Genomic DNA, 22,453 nt, shown 5'->3' with positions numbered 1-22,453 from the left:
TGTTTTTGAGAAGAGAGGGAGCGGATCCTTTCACGGCGGATTAGTTATCAACACATGAATGAACACTGCCGTTGAATTATCCTTGTAAATGAAGGGAGCCAATGAGTAGCGGTGACAAAACTCGGACGCAAAAAATAAATAGATATAAATGAAATAGCTAAATAAATAAATGAATAAATAAATAAATAAATAAATAAATAATGTTAATGATGATAATGATAATGATAATAGTAATAATAAAAATAGTAATAATAATACACTTTGGGGCATTACAGACTATAATTTCTTGTACCCTATTCAAAAAATACAGAAAGAAGCATCACGATTCGGAACTCGTATGGTAAGAACCGTACCTGTGTTCTGAATGCCTGGTGATGTATAACGCGCCCCCGAGGAATGTACACAAGCCTGCTCTTCATTCACCAGCACACAAAGGTAATGGCACGCACCCTATCACTGAGCGCGTGGGCAGTAATGACGGTAAAGGCCTTGAGTAACAATGGTATTCCTGCACAATTGTGGGAAGAGTGTGAAAAGCCTGGCCATCTAGTCAGCCAACGCCTTCATCGTGGTGGTGACGGCGAGCACTGTCACCTGCGTGCGGGAAGAGGAAGCAGCACAACCTCTGATACCTGTCCTCGCCGCTATCATTGCTGGTGACGTTTTTATTTGGTGCATTGTATGAAGATAGTGTTATGAATATATATTAATTTGTGAAAGATAAAAAATAATAATAATATATGGAAAACATTATAATGGTAAAAAAAATATATCAGACATAAAACGAAAAATAAATGTATACAGAACTAAAACTAGAAAGACAGAAAGAATTAGATGTAACCTGAACAAAACACGAAAATGTAATTATATTCACGCCTCCATTATATAATTTCTTTTTAAAACGCACCGATCTCAGACTATGAAAATGCTGCATTGTTTTTCTGCAGAGTTTGCATCTCGTGTCAGAAGAGCTGAGGGGGTTAATATATTACTCTCGCACCTTGTCCACGCACCCTGTCTTTTTATACCCAAAGCCACCCCTAACCAAAACAGCCTCAGCCTTGCTTCTAAGGGCACCCCACCAAAACATACTCCTATTTGAATTTAAAATCGAACCCCCCCCTAAGCAGACCCCACGATGCGAGCAAAGACACACCTTCCTCTTCCACACAAACTCCCCGCTCCACCTAACGATACATTCGGCCTTACCAGTAAATGGGAAGTAATGTCAGCAAAAATGGGAATTGTCACATTCTTTCGTCGGAATACAAGTCTGCAGACCACGGCTTTCATCACGGTTCCTGCCTGTGTTGCACCACACTCGTGACTCACGGAGGCGTCAAACACGTCATTCCGCGATTCAGCCTTCCCTCTAATTTTCCTCGTAAAAACCATCATGTTAGAAAAAAAATATAAATCTGTTGGTTTGTTAATAGGAGGAGCATGGTTTTATAAATGCGGTTGACGTTCAAGTAAAAATATATATTGATATGTTTACGCGGCAGCATTTTACCATGAGGAAACTGAAACGCACAGAAAACTAAATGATAACTGTTAGAATTTTTGCGTTGCTGCAGACAACGGTGACCTTGACGAGGAGAGAGAGAGCTCAGGTTCCTCCTGCCCTCGAGCACCGCCGCGTGGACACAAACCTCGCACTCCGGAGCGCCTGCACGTTCTGTTATTCTGTTTTACATGCCATTCTGTTGTTCTATTAGTCTGTCTCATTCTATTTGTCTGCCCTAATCTGTTTTGCTAGTCCCTCCGTCTCTCTCTCTCTCTCTCTCTCTCTCTCTCTCTCTCACACACACACACACACACACACACACACATATACACAGTTTCCTTTAATCAGTCTCCCATCCGCCTCATCACACACGCATAATTGGGCCTCAACAAGAGCCTTCACTGGAGCACTGTGGATCACCGCCCGACGATCACTAGCATAACGAGACACGATCAGCCGCACGCCGCGTGACTCACTGACGCATGAAAGCCACCACACGTGCAGCCAATTACATGCACACAGGTAAGCAAAGACGAGCTCCCTGAGGACGAGACAAGCGAGCTCCTTCCTGCGTTATATACTCGACGTTTAAAGAAAATTGTTAGTTATTGTGAGTTTTAAGAGTATTATAGCCAGCATGTTTTTTTTCAGTAATTCCTAATTGACTGCTTTGAGCCTTTTGAAAACGATGAAAGAGTTCGGAAAGCCGGTGATTATGAACGATGTTTTAAAAGGTGAGACACAAGAGACAGGTATCCGCTTATGACGGGAAGGACTCACACACACACACACACACACACAGACACACACACACACACACACATACACACAGACACACACACAAAACATCCGACATGACTGGTATAACGAGCAATGATAACTAGTCATCACCAGAGCCGTTAAAATCCGAACCATAACAACAATGCTGCTAAATTGTGATGCTGGTGATGGAGGAGGAGGAGGAGGAGGAAGAATAACAAGATCTTATTTCATTTTTATATTCTTTCCTCCTTTTTTTACTCATTATTCATTCCTCTGTTCCTTTTCTCGTTTACTAATGGACGTGAATTAAATATGCAATACCGGAGAGAGAGAGAGAGAGAGAGAGAGAGAGAGAGAGAGAGAGAGAGAGACGCCCGTGTGCTATCTCTCATTGTGAACCCCCGAGTGGGTGATAAGGCAAGAGCGAAACTGTCATGAAATCGAGATGCAAAAGTGGAACGTGAGAGTTATTGAGATGGGTGGAGATGACTCATCCGGGGAGGACATGGAGGAGAAGGAGGAGGAGGAGGAGGAGGAGGAGGAGAGAGATATGGAGGGAAGACAAGAAAATTATGAAGTACGAAATGTGGTGACAGCAGAAAAAGGAAAAGAAATGAAAGTTTCGTAAGATTAATGTACAGTCAGCGATGAATTAATTGTAGATACTATTATTATGATTATTATTATTATTGTCACACACGTGACTACTCTACCACGGAACCAGGTGCCTGCCTCTCAACTCGTGGCGCTGCCACGTGTATAGCTTGAGGCATACTGGATACGTGACCTCTAGCAGGCTACCAAGCCGATAACGAGGGGTGGAGTTCCATCGAGCTTCAGTCTCCTCCAAGGGTCGCTACAGCTCTGAGGTCGCCTTGGCATACGCTGGGAGCCTCGTATACACTCGAGAGCGGTGGTAAGAGTTACACCAGTGTTACACCCACACACACACACACATATAAACACACACATATAAACACACACACACATATAAACACACACACACACACAAACACATTTATATTTATTTTCTATTATGTATATGTAAAGGTGTTTATTTTTGTAATTTGTATCTATATGCATTTACTAACTTGGCTTAAGTTATTAACTGAACCAGTCTTTTAAGTTATTCAGTCCAGTTCAGATTGCCACTCCTTGTTACTTACTTTTACTTACTTAAATAATCTTCAATTTTGTATTGTTACTTAATTTAAGGGTTAACTTTAAGATATTAAATAGCAGTTAAAATGTCTCCTTTTCTTTTAACCCTTCCATTGTTAGTGTGAGCAACACCCCTTCATGGTCCATCCCCTAGAGTTCAGTGTATGCTCACACGTAACAATTGGGGGCCCGTCCGGGATATTACACATGTTTACACATACATATAACTACACTAGTTCCTTTCCTGCTCTCGAGTGTAAATGAAGTTGTGCTTATTTCTTTGTTGGTGAATTTTTGCGTTTTTCCGCTTTGAAAGTACGCGAGGTACCGGCGTCTAGTCATAAAAGCGTTAAAAACCTAACAATTGATTTCCTCAGTGTTGCTTTAGTGTCGGTTCGATTCCCCTAGTAGTGACCTTCACCCCGAACTCCGAGACTCCTTAAAACTTGGGAACTTGCGTTCCACTCTTTGCTTGAAAGCAGCGAATACGGCAAGCCATTACAAGTGCTTAAGTGTTAGTTCTATGGTAGTCATTTTGGGGCAGTGATTATCGCTACACTTCTTCGATTCGTTGCCTCTTCAGAAGCACAGTTAAGGCGTTGCTAACCTTGACTCAACTAGACTCAAAAACGAGTCTCTGTCGATGCACGCGGGTCAACTCATTTCCCTCCGACTCGTGGTTTCGAACCTGTCGTTCACGCGGGTCCTTCCGACTCGTGGTGGCGAACCTAGGTCTTGGATCAGGTTTCAGTGTAGGGCTCAGACACACTTGATTTGGTTCAATTGACCTCACGCTCATTAATCATGTCGCATGAGTTAAACTTGGACGCATTTTCCAGTAATCCTTCTGTGGCGGAGCTACAAACTGCCAAAGTGACAAAGAATGATTTAAAGTACATAGCCCGACAGTTTGATCTCTCATATCCGTCTGACATTCGGAAGGAAGAACTCCGAACTCAAATCCTAGTTCACCTTGGAGGTGAAGCCACTAGTGCTGCTTCACAGCACGACGCCAGTTTAATGCTCGAACTCGAAAAGCTGAAACTAATGGCAGCAAGAGAAAGAGAGAGAACTAAGGCGAGAAGAACTAGCTTTTCAAAAAGAAAAAGCGGAAAGAGATCTGGCATATGTAAAAGAAAAGGAGGAAAAAGAAAGAGAGGAGAGAGAAAAAGAAAGAGGAGAGAGAAAAAGAATCCACGAGACCCAGCTCGCACAATTAAAATCTCGATCAACCACCACAGCTGACCTCAAACAAAAGTTAACTAAATATCTCTCATTACTCCCTCAGTTCTCTGACAAAGACCCCGAAACTTTCTTTGGACAGTTCGAGGACACAGCAGTACATTTTGAACTGCCCCGAGAAGACTGGCCTTGGTTTCTTAAACCCAAACTCAGCCAAAAGGCTTTAACTATTTTGAACGGCCTCGAAAACAACACGGATTACGACCGTGTCAAACAGGGCATCCTAGCGGCGTACTCCATTACCACAGAAGAATACCGTCAGTCTTTTCGAAAAATGTTCAAAACTCCGCAACAAACCTCCGCAACAAACCTATCTAGAGTTTGCCTCAGAGAAACTGAGGGCTCTCAAGCGTTGGCTTAAGTCAGCCGCGATAACCACGTACGACGAATTAGTAAATCTCTTAGCCTTAGAAGAGTTCATGCGTAAGCTCCCTTACTCAGTAATGTTACACATCACCAACAAAGAAGAAACAGATCTTCTCAAAGCCGCTCAGTTAGCGGACCTTTTCTCCCTGGTGAATCGCAAGGCAACCTCAGACAAGCTGACCGAGACTCCTAGTGGTAAGATAAACTCGGGTAACTCAGGGGTTGGTAAAATGACCGGCAGTAGTACTCGACCACCTCTATTTTGTGCTTTTTGTAAACAGCCGGGGCACCTCATAAAGAACTGTCCTAATCCCAAGTGCAAGGTAGCTCAAACATATCCTGCCGAGCCAGTTGCTTCCATACAAGCTCTTACCTCCTTCCCTGTACCTAAAGACTTATTTGAGCCTTTCAGGTCTGTAGGCACCATCAGCATTGATAACAAGGATCACCCAGTTAAGATTGTCAGAGACACCTGTTCAGCTCAGTCCCTAGTGCTGAAGTCAGCAGTCCCTGGTATTGAACAGTGTTACACAGGTGAAAAGGTATATCTAAAAGACTTCCATGACCCCTTCCCCATTGCATTAGTTAAAGTACATCTTGATAGCCCACTAGTAAGAGGTGAAGTGATAATAGGAGTTAGTGAAGAACCAGCCTTACCCATCCCTAATGCTCAACTACTCCTCGCTAATGACCTAGCTGGCAGTAAGGTGACTCCCCCTTTGGTAATTAGTGACACAATGCTGATGGATAACCCCACAGTACAGATAGAAGAGCAACAACCAGGCTTATTCCCTGTTTGTGTCACTACTCGTGCACAAGCAAGGAAATCTGATGGATAACCCCACTGTACAGTTAGAAGAGCAACAACCAGGCTTATTCCCTGTTTGTGTCACTACTCGTGCACAAGCAAGGAAATCTGATCAGTCTTTCTCACTTCCAAAGAAGAGCCCATCCCCACTTGAACTTGCTTGCTCGGGAACCGGTTTTGCGTGCGGCCGACTTCCGTAAACCCTTCATCATACATACTGACGCCAGTGATCACGCTTCGGGTGTCGCCCTCCTGCAAGAATCTGACGGAATCTTTCACCCAGTCGCCTACCACTCCGAGAAGTTCAACATCCATCAGAAGAATTACAGCACTATCGAGAAAGAACTTTTAGCCATTATCTCTGCCATCAAGAAGTTTGAGTACTATCTTCAGTCCAACACCCAGCCACTCCAAATCTACACTGACCACAACCCTTTGACTTTTCTCAACAGGAACCGCTTCACTAACCAACGTCTGCTACGGTGGTCTCTACAGCTCCAGCCTTACCACATTGAAATGCACCATATTAAGGGACTGGACAACTGCCTTGCTGACACTTTGTCTCGCCTTCCCACTACGCCTCGCATCACTACCCGTCGCGACCCTGAGGACCCTAGGATCCTGTTGCTGGGGATGCAGTCGTGCCTTGTGAACCGGTCGATGGAGGCAGCCGAGGGCCGAGCACTGCCAGAAGAACCATCTACCGGGCCCCAGACTACACACGTTCTGGTGGAATCAACCTTCACGGGACAGGAACCACCTCACTTCTCTAATGACGCAGAGTCATTCCTTCTGCGTCATTCCTTCTGCGTCATCCTAAGAAGGGGGGAATGTCACACGCGTGACTACTCTACCACGGAACCAGGTGCCTGCCTCTCAACTCGTGGCGCTGCCACGTGTATAGCTTGAGGCATACTGGATACGTGACCTCTAGCAGGCTACCAAGCCGATAACGAGGGGTGGAGTTCCATCGAGCTTCAGTCTCCTCCAAGGGTCGCTACAGCTCTGAGGTCGCCTTGGCATACGCTGGGAGCCTCGTATACACTCGAGAGCGGTGGTAAGAGTTACACCAGTGTTACACACACACACACACACACACACACACACACATATAAACACACACGCACACACACAAACGCATTTATATTTATTTTCTATTATGTATATGTAAAGGTGTTTATTTTTGTAATTTGTATCTATATGCATTTACTAACTTGGCTTAAGTTATTAACTGAACCAGTCTTTTAAGTTATTCAGTCCAGTTCAGATTGCCACTCCTTGTTACTTACTTTTACTTACTTAAATAATCTTCAATTTTGTATTGTTACTTAATTTAAGGGTTAACTTTAAGATATTAAATAGCAGTTAAAATGTCTCCTTTTCTCTTTTCTTTTAACCCTTCCATCGTTAGTGTGAGCAACACCCCTTCATGGTCCATCCCCTAGAGTTCCCTAGAGTTCAGTGTATGCTCACACGTAACATTATTATTATTATTATTATTTATTATTATTTATTATTATCATCAGCATCTTTACTACTACTACCACAACTACTACTACTACAATTTATATCGTTTCATTCCGTCTGCAAGCTATACAATGATTTCTGAGAGAGGGAGAGAGAGAGAGAGAGAGAGAGAGAGTGACAGTCAGACACACGAGTAAACAAACAGACAAACATAGAAAAGGAAAGACAGATACATAGGAATAATCTTTTAAGCAAACGTAATTGGACAGTAATCTAACGCAAACCTTAAAAGGAGAAACTCGAGAGGCAGAAATTAAAAAGACACTTCAATATACGCAACTTCTGACGGGGAAGAAAAAGATAAGAAGGAAAGAAAGAAAGAAAAAGAAGGAATAAGGCGGTAAGATAGAGAGACACTTGGAAATGCGATGAGGGGATGAAGAAGAATGGGAAATGCATGAAAGAATGGGGGGAGGGGGAAAGGGAGAGGGAAGAGAAGGTAATCGATCGCAAGATAAACAAAGAATGCGAGAAAAGAGACGCAAATGTGGAGAGAGAGAGAGAGAGAGAGAACAAAAACTCCCCATATTACTTTGCATCACATACATCGCATAGTTCACGTCAGTTCTCACCACCATCACCACCATTACTACCACCGCCACGCCAGTTTTATGACCACCCGCCTCACCACCACCAGAGAGAGAGAGAGAGAGAGAGATTGGGGGAGAGGGTGAGGTCTGGGCTAGGCTGGAAAACATAGACGTAAATTTAGACGTAAATTTGTTGAAGGTTATATGACGAAGGAGCCAAGAATCTTAAGGCGGAGGCGACACTTAGGAGAGAATGTGAGGGACGTTTACGACACACACACACACACACACACACACACACACAGGGAATGAGTTAATGGCGTCACTTCCTTCACTTCTCCTCTTCACTTGCAATCGCCTCCATTACCTTCGACGCATTCCTCTCCTTCCGCTCACTCACTCACTCACTCACCCCTCCTCCTCCTCCTCCTCCTCGTTTCACTTCATTTCGCCCAGTTTCAAACCTCCAAATATTTCCTCTCCTTTTAACTCGTCAGAGCGGGAATCGAAAATCAATTTACAATCTTCTCTTTTCCTTGTTTTCTTCTCCGTCTCCCTCAATTTATTAGATTTGTCTGTTTGTGCCTTGGTCTCTCTCTCTCTCTCTCTCTCTCTCTCTCTCTCTCTCTCTCTCTCTCTCTCTCTCTCTCTCTCTCAACATTGGTACGTTCAGAGTGTCATGTGTTAAAATATTGGATAACTTACGCCCATTAGCTACGCTTAAAAGCGTTGTGTACGTGTGTGTGTGTGTGTGTGTGTGTGTGTGAGGAAGAGCACTGTGCATGTACATTTAAATTTCTCGCTCTATTTTTGTCACTAGCACATTTTTCCATAAAATATAGAAACTTGTACGTCACACATACACACACACACACACACACACACACAGACACACACACACACACACACACACACTGGAAGGGAAGCAGTATTAGCATAACAAAACCATTGAAATCCGTGAGTAAAGCGAATAGCCAAGAGAAGCTACAAAGCTCACCTAGTTCCCAAGCCTCATGGAGCGTCAGTTTACATATAATACATATGTAAATAAGGTCCACTATTCATACACCACTTAGGATCGCATTTTTAAAGCGTTTCCCACTGATGAACATAAGAACATAAGAAAACAAGGAAAACTGCAAGAAAGTCGTCACGCCTAAACGTGGCAGTCTCTGCCAGAAACATACTTACCTATTTCCTCATTTATAAATTTATCTAATTCTTTGAACTTCCGAATGATTGGGCACTACTGAGTCTACTCCATTCATCTACCAGTCTATTTGAGAACCAATTCCTTCGTATCTCTTTTTTTAAATCTAATTTGATAAAAAACGAGATAGGATGGAATTGAATGATAGTGCAGACTCTTTGTAAACTATCACTGGTCTCATGAAAATGCTCTTTAACATCATAACTTTCACGAGAGCCTGTTAAATGTAGTCAAGATGAGGCCATTGAACGTTTGGGAATGCGATACCTGAATGGTTACTAGTTTTGCCAATGTAAGTCTCTTCGGAGGCGTATGTGAGGTTTGTATGCCGCCGCTGCCACCATACTGTGTCTCCGTGTCCATTATATACCACATTTATGGAAGTACTGGCCCCAGCTGGTAAAAGGGTGAGAAATGTACCCCAGCACCTTTTGTTTACTCTTTGGTAGCCAGTCAGATGATATACCGACACATTACAGGAGTGTGTCACGACGAATTGTATGAGCCAATGAATGAAGCTCGATACAGTGAGTGGTAAATTACTGTAAGTCTTATGAATTACAAAGAGAAGCTTCATAAAGACGGAACCTATTTATATAATAAAGTTCTAATAGTGTTACTAATATTAGAAGTTTTACGATGGGCATAAAATTGTTTACATGCTTCACTAAAATGTAATGAGATAATGAACCGAAATTTATGGGAATATCGGTTTTACATCTGAGCTTATGGCCTTGGTGAATGAGTTTCCTTGCATCAGTTCATCACGACAGACCAGCAGAGCGAGGAATCACAGCTCTAGTGTCTCCCAATATACGTGGCCATTCAGCCCTGCCTGTACCACCTAAAGTACACAATGCAAGGCAATTACACAAGATTCACGCACACTAACTGTCATCAGCTTCTCTGTCATCAGCACACTGTCATCAGCTCCTCGTTACATACTGGATATATACCATTGGAGAATTTTATGGAGATTAGGATGATATTTCTTCATAATCAAGGAATTAAAAATCATATGGAGTTATTGATCCGTTACAGTGCAATATACAATTAATATATTCTGACTAACAATAAAGATTTCATAGAGTTTGGAGGCTGTGCATAGTAGTAAATGTGTCAACACTGGCATCTAAATAGTTGGGCCTTGATTTGGTGAAAAGAAAATGGAGCAGAAAACGGAGTACAGTAGCATACGGAGGCTGGACAAAGATGGAAGGATGGCAAGTCAAGGAATAGTACACCCCTATATATCTCACTTGCTGTCTATATAACATAATGGAACATAGTATTATTGAAAAGACTGATACATAAAACTGGACCTGTTCTGTCTGGTAACTTGAATGGCTTTCTGAAGGCTCATTCTATAAGCCATTCCTCCTCATAACTTTGGATATTTTTTTTATTGTACTCTATAGGCCTAACACGCAGCGAGGGGTTTCTTTCAGCATTTCTTGTGGGCCTTGACTAGAGCCTCTCCTGCATAAAGAAATAACTAGGTGTGACACAACGAACAATAACCAAGTAAACATATGAACATAATTCAAGCAAGGAACAAGAATACAGTAAAATAGAAAGTAACAGGATGGAGAACAAAATGGTGGAGAAAACTTAAACAGAAGAAGGAAAATCAAGAAATATGATTGGAGAAAAAGACAGATGAATGGAGTGCGTGGGTCAGCGTGTGGGAAGGAAGGCAATCAGAGGCAAATTATTGATTGAGTCTCAAAGTGAATTCAGTGCGCCGAGAGAGAGAGAGAGAGAGAGAGAGAGAGAGAGAGAGAGAGAGAGAGAGAGAGAGAGAGAGAGAGAGAGAGATTGAAACTCCTTTAGTCATTAAGGAGTTCTATGAAACCCTAAGGAAACAAATTATTAGTTTCTCAAAAAAAAAAAAAAAACTCATAAATGATTTCACCTTTCAGGTTGTAATGGCAATACCATTTGTAGGCAGTGGCAGCAATGCTACCTCTCCTCTACTAAACTCCATATTTATTTCCTCACCGAAAACGAGGTGTCTAAGGCAACTGCCAGTACCCCGTAGTAGTAATTGCAGTAGTTGTAGTAGTAGTAGTAGTAGTAGTGGTAGTGGTAGTAGTAGTAGTAGTAATAGTAGTAGTAGTAGTAGTAGTAGTAATAGTATCAAATACACAAGTTTTATTGTACTTGTGTCCAACAAATTAATCCAAACATTTTCCTCTCAGATATGCAATGCAATTAGATGAAAAGTTATACACTGTGAACATTCTGTTTTCCTTTCCGTGTTCAGGAAATAAATACTATTACAGTTCACATTTAACTCTTTTACTGAAGACATAATTATCTGTCGTGGGTTATCGTCTTGTCATTAGATTTTATTAAACAACACCTTTAAAATGCAGCCCTTATTTGCATTTATATTATCGTTATCATTATTATTATTATTATCTTTATTGATACTGCTATCAGTGTTTTTGTTACTATCATTATTACTTTAACTATCATTTCCATTATTACCACGCAGGAGGGGTTGGCACACTCAGCTTACACTGCAAGCACTAGAAAGATTCCGAGTCATAACACAGAACCAGGAACAATTTGCGTTAGTCCCGTTTCACGGCGCAACGCCTCAGCACCAGCAGGGGGTGACCACGGGACGCGAGCCGGGAGTTGTGGCCTTAAAAGCTGTCAGGAACCCAAGTCTAGTATAATCCTGCTCTCTCTCTCTCTCTCTCTCTCTCTCTCTCTCTCTCTCTCTCTCTCTCTCTCTCTCTCTCTCTCTCTCTCTCTCTCTCTCTCTCTCTCTCCATTGGCAGAAAACACACTTATGACACTATCAATCTCCAGGCTTCTCATTTCTCACTCGAGCCACTTCACGTTAATATGATTGTTATGTACCAAGTGGATTTCCATTACACCCCGTCGCCTCCTCAGTCTGGCGCTGATTAAATGTGGACTGCTCACTCATAATAAAAAACCGTCTGATGTAGGTAGCAGCGACGGTGACAGTGATGGTGACAGCTCGAGTAGAAATGAGAGATGGAGGAGGAGGAGGAGGAGGAGGAGGGGGAGGAGGAGGAGGAGGAGGAGGAGAACAAGAAGAACAAGAACAAGAAGAATAAGAAGAAGAATAAGAAGAACAAGAAGAAGAACAAGAAGAAGAACAAGAAGAAAAAGAAGAAGAAATAAGTTGGAAAAAAGGAAGAAGGGAAGGAAGGAAAGAGAAAAGAAATAAATAAAAAGAAAGAAGAAAGACAAAGCAGTAGTAAATGAAGATCCCTATTTACAACACAAGCATTACAGTACAGAGTAGCAGACTTGACTGATGAGAATGCACCAGTGAACTACTGCCAGCGAGAATATAAAAAAAAAAAAAAAACTAACTTGTGATTTCATTGATTAAGTGTTCGCATTTGAAGCAACAATTCCCTCAACATTTTTGCATCGCGGCACCTTCACTACAACAAAAGAGTGAGTGAGAGCACACCTGTACATACATAACCACATTATTACGAGGAAAGCGATCTTGCACGACACCCACTAAAGTTCGAGCTAATACTACTTTTTAATATAATGGAAAAATCTAAGAGAGAGAGAGAGAGAGAGAGAATAATATACAGAGCTAATCACTCTCCTTCATAATACCCCTACATATCTCAAACATTAATTTAACACTCTGCACTACAATAGCAATATACTGAGCTTACCACATAAAAGAACATCACGTACAGCAGTCATTTCCAAGTAGGGTCATTGCATATTCATTGTTTTTGCATACACTGCATGAATTACTGGCGATTTCATAAGAGGAGGATCGGTGCTTTGATTGGCGTGAAGCAAAACAGACTAACACAACCTTAATGTTTGCGTTGCAGGCGGCCAATAATTATTCTGACACCAAAATGCTTTCTTTTCAGGCGCGTGATTGGGGTTGACTGTGTGTGTGTGTGTGTGTGTAGAGAGAGAGAGAGAGAGAGAGAGAGAGAGAGAGAGAGAGAGAGAGAGAGAGAGAGAGAGGGAGAGAGAGAGAGAGAGAGAGAGAGAGAGAGAGAGAGAGAGAGAGAGAGAGAGAGAGAGAGAGAGAGAGAGAGAGAGAGAGAGAGAGAGAGAGAGAGAGAGAGAGAGAGAGAGAGAGAGAGAGAGAGAGAGAGAGAGAGAGAGAGAGAGAGAGAGATTCAAACATAAATTCTCAGAGACAGTCAGGCAGGCAGGCAGGCAGGCAGAGACAGCCAAAACGCTAGAAACGAACGAGACAAAGACAGAAGCAGACAAAGGGAGACAAACCTAAACAGACAGACGGACAAATACAAAGAGAAAGAGACAGAGAGAAACAGACACACTAAAGAAGACATGTGCAGATAAACAAGCTTATGAAGACAAAAGAGGTGAGGAAAGGTTGCAACAACAGCACCAGCAGATGAAAGGATAAACATCAACATAAATCAGAGAGAGAGAGAGAGAGAGAGAGAGAGAGAGAGAGAGAGAGAATTAGAATCCTGAAGGCACAGACTCGCACAATAAAAAAAAAATACACAATCAAAAGAAAATTAAAAATATACAGTCCTGCAGATAAGTGATAATTCCCAGCACACTCATTTTACTATTATTTCAGCAAACATTCAGACACCCCCCATTCGCCCACCCCCCTCCCGCCACCCCCTGCCCCAAGCACCATCACTATGCATCTCACATTGTCGCTCTCTCGCCCCGCCATCCCTCACCCGTGCCTTGACCCGCCGACCTTCACCAGCAGCGGCAGTTGAAGTCTAAATAACGCATTATCTTTCCTGTCGTGTTGTTCCCTCGAGGCACGTTGTATAGAAACGCTCCTACTGCTGCTGCTCCTCCTCCTCTTCTTCTTCTTCTTCTTCTTCTTCTTCTTCTCCTTCTTCCTCCTCTTCCTGTTCCTCTTCTTGTTCCTGTTTCTCTTCGTCGTCTTTATTCCTTTTTTATTTCTTTCTCGTTCTGCTCCTTTTCCTACTTCTCATCCATTCTTCTTTTTCTATATCTTTTATTTCCTCAGCTTCTTTTTTCTAATTCTCTCCTTCTTCTTCTTTTTTGTAATTTTTCTCCTTTCTTATCCTTTTTCTCTACTTTCTTCTCTTGTTCTTCTTTTTCATCCTTCTCTTCCTCATTTTCCTCCTCCTCCTCCTCCTCCTCCTCCTCCTCCTCCTCCTCCTCCTCCCCTTCCTTCTTCTCCACTCCACTATCTCCTCCTGCTTCTCACCATCATCAGCTGTCAGACCAGTCTAATCCTAGGACCAAACATCACTCGATTTCCTCGCCAGGAGACACTTGCCGCGGTCTAACTTGCCCACATGGTACCAAATTACAAACTTTACCCGTCCCCCGCTCGCTCGCCCAAACACACCGGAGACATTGCTCGCTGCGTTAAAGAGTTGAGATACTGACGCCTGTAAAGAAAACGTGGGGACTTGAATTTGTCTCGTGCACTCAGAAACGAAGGAGGGGGAAGAGCAAGAGATGGAGGATGAATAAGGAGCAAAGCAGCGAAACAAACAACGGTAGAGGATGAAAACATGTGAATAAGACGAGATGGAAGGGGGGAAAGATTAAACCGACATCACATAAAGGAAAATGAGGATAAGTAGAGGATGAGTAAGGAACAAGGCAGCAAAACAAACACAGTAGGAGATGAAAACACGTGAGTAATATGAGATGGAAAGGAAAGGGGCAAAAATTAAATAAACGTCACACAAAAGGTCTTATTGAAACACAAGAGAGAAGTGGGGACGGGTGAAGGCAAGGCAGGAAGGTGTTGGACAAGAAGAGGAAGGAAGGGTAAAGCGAGGTGGTAATTAAGTTATGAGGAAACACTACTGGCCCAGGTGAAAGAGTTTTAATGAGGCGAAAGCTCAGCTGCAGGAAATTCACTGTGTGTGTGTGTGTGTGTGTGTGTGTGTGTGTGTGTGTGTGTGTGTTAGAATAGTGTAGTGCTGCTCAAACTGCTCGTCAATTCTGAAAGTGACATGATGATTGGGATAGATGAGAGAGAGAGAGAGAGAGAGAGAGAGAGAGAGAGAGAGAGAGAGAGAGAGAGAGAGAGAGAGAGAGAGAGAGAGAGAGAGAGAGAGAGAGAGAGAGAGAGAGAGAGAGAGAGAGAGAGAGAGAGAGAGAGAGAGAGAGAGAGAGAGAGAGACCGTAAGTACACAGGCAAACAAGACAGACAAGAAGACAGAAATACGGACAGAAAACACACACAAATATTACCCCTAAGAGGAAAGCAAAATTTACATAACATAACCAGACATGCAGAAAGACGTACAGACAGGCAGACCATGCAGGCAGGCAGACACACGTACATGCACACACAGAAAGAAACAGGGATGAAAAAAAAAGAATACATAATACTGAGAGAAAAGGGAAGGCTTTGTAAGATGGGGATAAAACACAAACACACGCAGAAAGAGTCACAGAGGGAGGTCGTGAGGGTCGTGAGGCTGAGCTAGGGGATGGAGAGGCGTCCCTGCATCCTCCTGAGCCAGCCAACCAGGTGGACGCCCCAGACACAATCAGTGCCCGAATTCCCTTACGCGATGTGTCATGCAATCAATACAGGACGCAGCCAATCAGGGGACAGATGGACCAATCACGACGACGGATTCTAGATCAGCTGACAAATTAAATTACCCTCAAGGGGGCGCGGTATCCCCTTACTCGCCCTTCGCATCTCTTCCCTCTGAGTCACGGCGGCAAGAACCAAGCACCTTTGTCATGTAATTTCCACTGAGCTTAGACTCTCGAGTGTTGTAGTGATCAGCCAGGTGACGGCATCCTGACGTAGACTGTTGCCACGTTGCAAATCTACGGTGTTCGTGTATCGTGTTTCACTAACAAGACCAGTTTCCAGATGTTATCACGCTTTTGCAAGTAAGACTTTTTTTTTTTTTCATTCGTTAGATTCTCTTCCTTTCCTTTCTACGGCACCTAATATTTCCATACTTACGTTAACCTGCATTCAGAGATTTCATTAATATATTCATAGCGAAATTTTGGAAAAAAAAAGAAGTATTTAAGATTTTCCCATCATGTCATTATAAAATAGTGTAAGACTAGGAATAAACATGTACATCCTTTAGATTCTCTTCCTTTTTTTTTTTTTTTTTATATGACTCCTCAGTATTTGCAAACGTTCTTTCACCCTTTATTCAGAGACCTCTTGGGTGTGATCTCCGCGAAATTAGAAGAAAAAAGCAAGCACCACTTAAGATTTTCCCACGACATAAAAAAAAAAAAAAAAAACAGAAAACAAGGACTATATAAATACATTAACAACAATAATAATACATCGATATCTGAAGGTGGCAGTTGCTCGTAAATAAGGCATACCTTCAGACACTACCTTACATTTCCTGGCTTTGGTCTCCACGCCCTCCGCCACTGTACGTCCATAAATCAAATGAAAATTAATATCCCGTTTGATTCGTCCGAAGATTTACGAGGAGACGGGGAGGGAGTGTAGAATTCTCTTTAATAATGAAGATAAATGGATCCTGTACAGAGGCAAGGTCAGAGAGAGAGAGAGAGAGAGAGAGAGAGAGAGGAGAGAGAGAGAGAGAGAGAGAGAGAGAGAGAGAGAGAGAGAGAGAGAGAGAGAGAGAGAATAATTAGGTTCTACAGGTGGCGCTGCAGGAGGTTGTGGACAGTGGGAAGTTTAAGAGTAGAGGTTGAGCTGCCGCGTCCCAAGTTGCAATTAGAGGCGGTTACGCTTGATGGCTGCATTAGGAGGAGGAGGAGGAGGAGGAGGAGGAGGAAGATTAAGGAAAGGAAGCAAATGAAGAGGAGGATTACGAAAAGAAGTAAAGGAGGTGGAGGACTAAAAACAAAAAAAGTAGAGGAAAAGGAGAAGGAGGAGGAGGAGGATTAAGGAAAGGAAGCAAAGGAAGAGGATTACGAAAAGGAAGCGAAGAAAGTGGAGGATTACGAACAAAAAAAATAGAGGAAGAGAAGGAGAGCAAAAGAGGATGAGGAAGGGAATGACAAAAAAAAAAAGGAAGAAAAAGAAAGAAAAGACAACCACAGGGGCAAAAATATACGATGCAAAAACTAATAAAACAACAAGTACTTATATCAACAATCACGCAATAGAATAACGATGCTTTGAAAAGAGAACACAAACTTTTAACAAGAGATCGGAGCAAGAATGAGCCGGGCAGGAAACCCCACCCAATACAGACGAGGCGGCTAGAAAGACTTCCGCGCCCTCCCAGCCACCGCTCTACGTAAACAGACCGCCGCTTACCCATCAGCGTGATAAATGATACTCATGCATACTAACAACGCAAACATGAGCGGATTATGAAGATGACGGAGAGTAGGAGGGGGGAAAAAAATGAAGGTTGAATAATCACTTGAACATAAGGGAAAAAAAGGAGGAATGGAATGAGGATAAAGAAAACGGGATGAATGAAAAAAGAGAAGCGAATATGGAGGAGAAATATGTTGGAGGGCTAAGCTGATAAGTATGATTTATAGCAAGGGTTAATGATGTTTGTAGTAGACACGCTTCAGGCCCTCGAAGGTAAGAAGGCTGAGAGAGGGGATGGGAAGGGGAGGTATGGTGGTGGAGGAAAGGTATGGTGGTGGAGTTTTTGGTAAAGGATTGACGGTAAGCTGCGTCCTGCGATTTGAATTTTTAAAAATGCAATATTTGTTTTCCATTCCGTAGACTATTAGACTATTGTGTACCAGCCTTGTTGGCAATTTTTCTGAACGTGTCGCCTGAAAATGTTTCGTCGAAAAGAAACGCGGATTAATAATTTTAATAGACAGTGTGGAAACAAAAGAAAAAAAATCGGTTTCGAAACAATACAAGTGGGTAAGCGAAATGAAAGGTGTACAAATCTTCAGAAATAAAAAAATTGACTGCTGTAGCTGATGCAGGTTCAGAATAAAATAATATATATAAATATTATATTCATAATTCAAGTATAACAGTGCTGCAGAAGAGTTTGCTTCAGTAAAAACCACGCCGGGTTCCTCAGATAAAAGGCGTCACTGCAGCCACTAGCAGTCAGAAAGTTTAAAACCAACATGAAGAAAGCACTTGAGTTTTAAGCTAGATTAAGCAGTAATACTTGCTCAGCATGCCCAGGCCAGCTCGGTAACGCCTCAGAATGGCCTCCCCCCCACCACCACCATCCGCCGTCCACTGCCAGGAGAAAGTTCACAGCAATTCATCAGAAGCGCCAAAAAGAGGATGAAAGAAACCTTTAGGAAAAGCTGCGGCTGAGGAAAGTTCCGGAGCGCGACACTTGGACAGGTTGCCGATCCGTCGCTCACCGCTGTTATTTATGCTACGTTTGAGCGCCGCGGCCTGGCGTCAGCAGCTCTCCTCGCCTCAATGTTTCCTTTGTTACGGGTATCAGAATCCTTCCGCTACATCAGTTATTGGTAATCAACACATCACCATCTAGTTATAATTTCAATATACGTCCATTTATCATCATAAGTTTTCGCACTTTTAAATCTTCATAATAAGAGGGTTTATTTTGAGAAAATATAGTGAATCAACTTATGAGTGGCTCTATTCAAATAAGTTCATGACATAATTACTGATATTACTTAGTGTTTTTTACCAAGAATTACAGTGACCTGAGAGACACACATAATGACCCAACGATGGAAGCTCGACAACCCAGCTGCACCTATCACTCCATCGGGTAAAATGGCAGGCTTTCAGGCTTGGCTTCCGGGTTCGATGCCCGACACGACACCTTTCTCCTGACGCCCAGATTTATTTAAGCTTCCAGATGAATTGCTCAGTAATTCAATGTGCTGAGTGTGTGATGGTTTGAGGCGATACAAGCGGCGCACCATGGTTTGAGGCGACACACACACACACACACACACACACACACACACACACACAAAGGAGAGAGAGAGAGAGAGAGAGAGAGAGAGAGAGAGAGAGAGAGAGAGAGAGAGAGAGAGAGAGAGAGAGAGAGAGAGAGAGAGAGAGAGAGAGAGAGAGAGAGAGAGAGAATCCCAATAAGAAGAACAGTAACACACATAAACACCTACAACAGACAGGCAGACAGACAGAAAGGCGGACACAGTGATGAACAAACAAACACTTACATACATACATACATATATACATACATACATACCAAACCTAGCCATTCTCGTCCTCGTCCAATAAAGTCACACCAAACAGTTCTCCTCCCACGTCAGGACGAGCTCGGACAGCCTATTGGATCAAAGATATGGCCGGTTACCTCAATGAATTATTACTCCTTCTATCCCTCCTTTTCCTGTCTTCCTCCTTCCTTGCTATCCTGCATTCCAATAATATTTTTCCCCCGTTTTCGTCACAAACAAATGCCTCGATTATGCCAGTGATCCTCTAAGGCGGTGTTTGCGTGCAGCCTTCGATTTACGTGAGTGTTTTCCCATCCCAAGCGTTGTAATGGTTCTCTCGCTCTGGTCGGGGGGGAAGCGAGCCGCCAAAAGGTGTATAAAGACGGGTTTAGTATACATATGAAACGTAACAACGGAAATTATTACGAAAATGAGAGAGAGAGAGAGAGAGAGAGAGAGAGAGAGAGAGAGAGAGAGAGAGAGAGAGAGAGAGAGAGAGAGAATATAAAGAGCTCTAATAGTGTTCCTATTCTTTTATCTTATTTATTTTTCATTTTCCCTATCGTTTCTCAGATTACTCGGAAAACGTGAATAAGGAGTAAGGTGCGCGTGGGTTTTGTGTTCCGGGAAAGTGGTTATGTATCCGCCACCTGCTAAAAGGCCCTTTGTTTACGCCGTGCCTCCATTGTTTTATCCTTTTATACTCCAGGGAAAGACGAGGGGGATAAGCAAGCATAAAAATAAGACGCTGAGAAATAAACATCTCCTCGCACAGCACCTTTAAAACCTCGAAGACAATCTGAATACTTTTAAAAAATGGAGATGAGGGGGATCAAAGGATAAGGATGAAGGGAGGGAATGAGGGTAAAGAATGAGGGGAGATGGTGGTGGGGTGGGGAGGTATCCTACAAGAAAAAATCGGAAGAAGAGTAGGAAGTGCTAAAGGATTTTCTTAAAAGTTAGGTAATGTGAGTCCTGACTTAACGTTCTCATTACAAGATTTTCATATTCACTTCGGAAATGTCAAGGAAGGATGTTATAGGTATTATCTCCAGCTTCCAATGGCATTTCTAATTTACATATCTTTCTAGTATTTTCTAAAGAGCATAATATAAGAGAGCATTAAACATAAATACTCATACAAATTGCTTCCTTATGTGTTATGCATTTACCTTCAGTAGCGTAAATTTACCTTAATATATTGCACCAAACACAATCCTCTTACTTTTCGCATCCCTCTGAATCTCTTTTATAATACATTTTTTCTTCCTGCCGCAGGGAAGGTTCGCGAGTGTGCTCACCGCGCCCTCTGATGTGTTGCCTGGCCGCTGCCTCGGAAATGTGAAGGGACGGGCGCGAGGAAGGGCGCCAGGGATAGTCTGCCAGATCCTTCGCGTCGCAGCGGAGACAACTTTTCTTCAAAACATTTTCCCTTCACATAAGTTCCGCGCTTACTGGACGAGCACTTTCAAAACTCTTACGCTACTTTCTTTTGGGACTTCAATTTTAGTCTTCACGTTCCCTCGTTTGTGTAACTTGCATGACACTGCCTGGTGGTGACGGCCCTGAGCCAAACGTGTGGCTCCTGTCGTTCGAATGGGGAGCAGCCGAGCAGCCCTGAGAGCGGCAGCGCCAATCACCACCAGAACGAGGCTCCCTGATAACCTGTCTCAAGGCCACGCAGCCCTGTGCAACCCATCAAGTCTGTAACCGCCCTTGCCCCTCACTTCTCTCCCTGCTCCACCTTCCGGCCGCCTGTCACCTCGGATATGCCGGCGCTGCTCTGAGCCACAAGTCAACATGGGATTCAGGAGGTGAGCAAAATCATATTCGTTGTTTGTAACCCTTTCCCTGCTACGATATATGAAACTTGGTAGGATACGGGAGCTTTCATCATATTTTCGAAAGACAGCGAACTACAAAAGGAGTGACCGAGTGGCGCTAAGCTTTAAATACGTGTGGTTTTAGTTTCTTTCATTAAAGTCATCTAGTGTTACCCCAATTAAGTAATAAGTATCATATTGTCGTTCGCAGTGAAAGGGTTAATAAACAATAGTGTTTGTTCAGCATGTGGAAGCTTAGTTGTATATATTTTCATTTAATTCGGTTGGTGTTATATTCGCAATTAATTCTCAGACGAGAGAGCGCTTTTTACAGATTAGTTCTTATTCTATTATTCATGAGCCCGTTCGCCGCAAGCTTTTTTACAATTCACCGACCGCAAGCTAGACCGGTAAAACACACTCACAAACACACACAAAATTAACCATGACACTTGCTACCCATCGCTTCCTATCTTCTTCAAAGTGTTTGGCGTCACAACATTCTAATACGCCTAATTTATAATCACTTTCTCTTCAAGGCTTCCTCTTTATCTCCCTTCATTCCCGTTTTATGTTTGCTTATCTCTCCTCCTCTTTTTACTTCATTATCCTCCCATTCTCCATCTCTTTTGTATACGCGTAAGGGTGGAGACTGTGAGGTGAAGTGTTTGTTCGCTCACTACTGTAGGGGACGGGAAGAGAGGGATACCAGATGGGCTGATTGGGTAAGGAGTAGAATGGAACACAATAAGAGAAGGTAACCGAGTCTACTGGTTATAACGAGGCGACCTGCCGTCTGAGGACTAAGGGGAGAAAATGTTCAGAGAGAGAGAGAGAGAGAGAGAGAGAGAGAGAGAGAGAGAGAGAGAGAGAGAGAGAGAGAGAGAGAGAGACAGACAGACAGACAGACAGACAGACAGACAGACAGACAGACAGACAGACAGACAGACAGACAGACAGACAGACAGACAGACAGACACACACACACACACACACACACACACACACACACACACACACACACACACACACACACACACACACACACACACACACACACACACACAGAGAGAGACACACACACACACACACACACACACACACACACACACAGAGAGACAGTATCGTATTTCGTGTCCCAGTGAATAATTGAAGTTATAATCCTGTACAGAAAGACAGTGAGTCCACATCAGCGCTCAGGGTAAAATATCAAGAAATATATGAAAAGATCCAGCTTCACCGCCGCGAGTTTCCTTCGGCACGCCCCGAGAACTGCCTGTGATCGCTAAGAGGCATTCAGCTTTGCGCACTGGTCGGTAAACAAACGGCCTCTTAAGAGACGGAAGTTTATAGGCAGCGAAATAACGTCTCCAGATTTAGCAATTGCAGGTGATGGTCTTAGCTAGAAAAGAAGAGACGGGAGTTTGCTTCAGTGAT

General features: G+C 43.0%; 1 protein-coding gene across 1 annotated transcript in view; it reads left to right on the top strand.

The window, feature by feature from the left end:
* Positions 1–22,453, top strand: part of LOC135107721 (uncharacterized) — a 51,371-nt gene that overhangs the window by 3,842 nt on the left and 25,076 nt on the right. Inside the window, exon 2 of the mRNA XM_064017915.1 lies at positions 20,472–21,007. The gene's annotated coding sequence lies outside the window, so the exon portion shown is untranslated. The remainder of the gene's footprint in view (positions 1–20,471; positions 21,008–22,453) is intronic.

This window comes from Scylla paramamosain, chromosome 15 (assembly GCF_035594125.1).
Source record: "Scylla paramamosain isolate STU-SP2022 chromosome 15, ASM3559412v1, whole genome shotgun sequence".
NCBI classification, from domain to species: Eukaryota; Metazoa; Arthropoda; class Malacostraca; order Decapoda; family Portunidae; genus Scylla; species Scylla paramamosain.
This window is presented reverse-complemented; position numbering and strand designations above follow the sequence as displayed.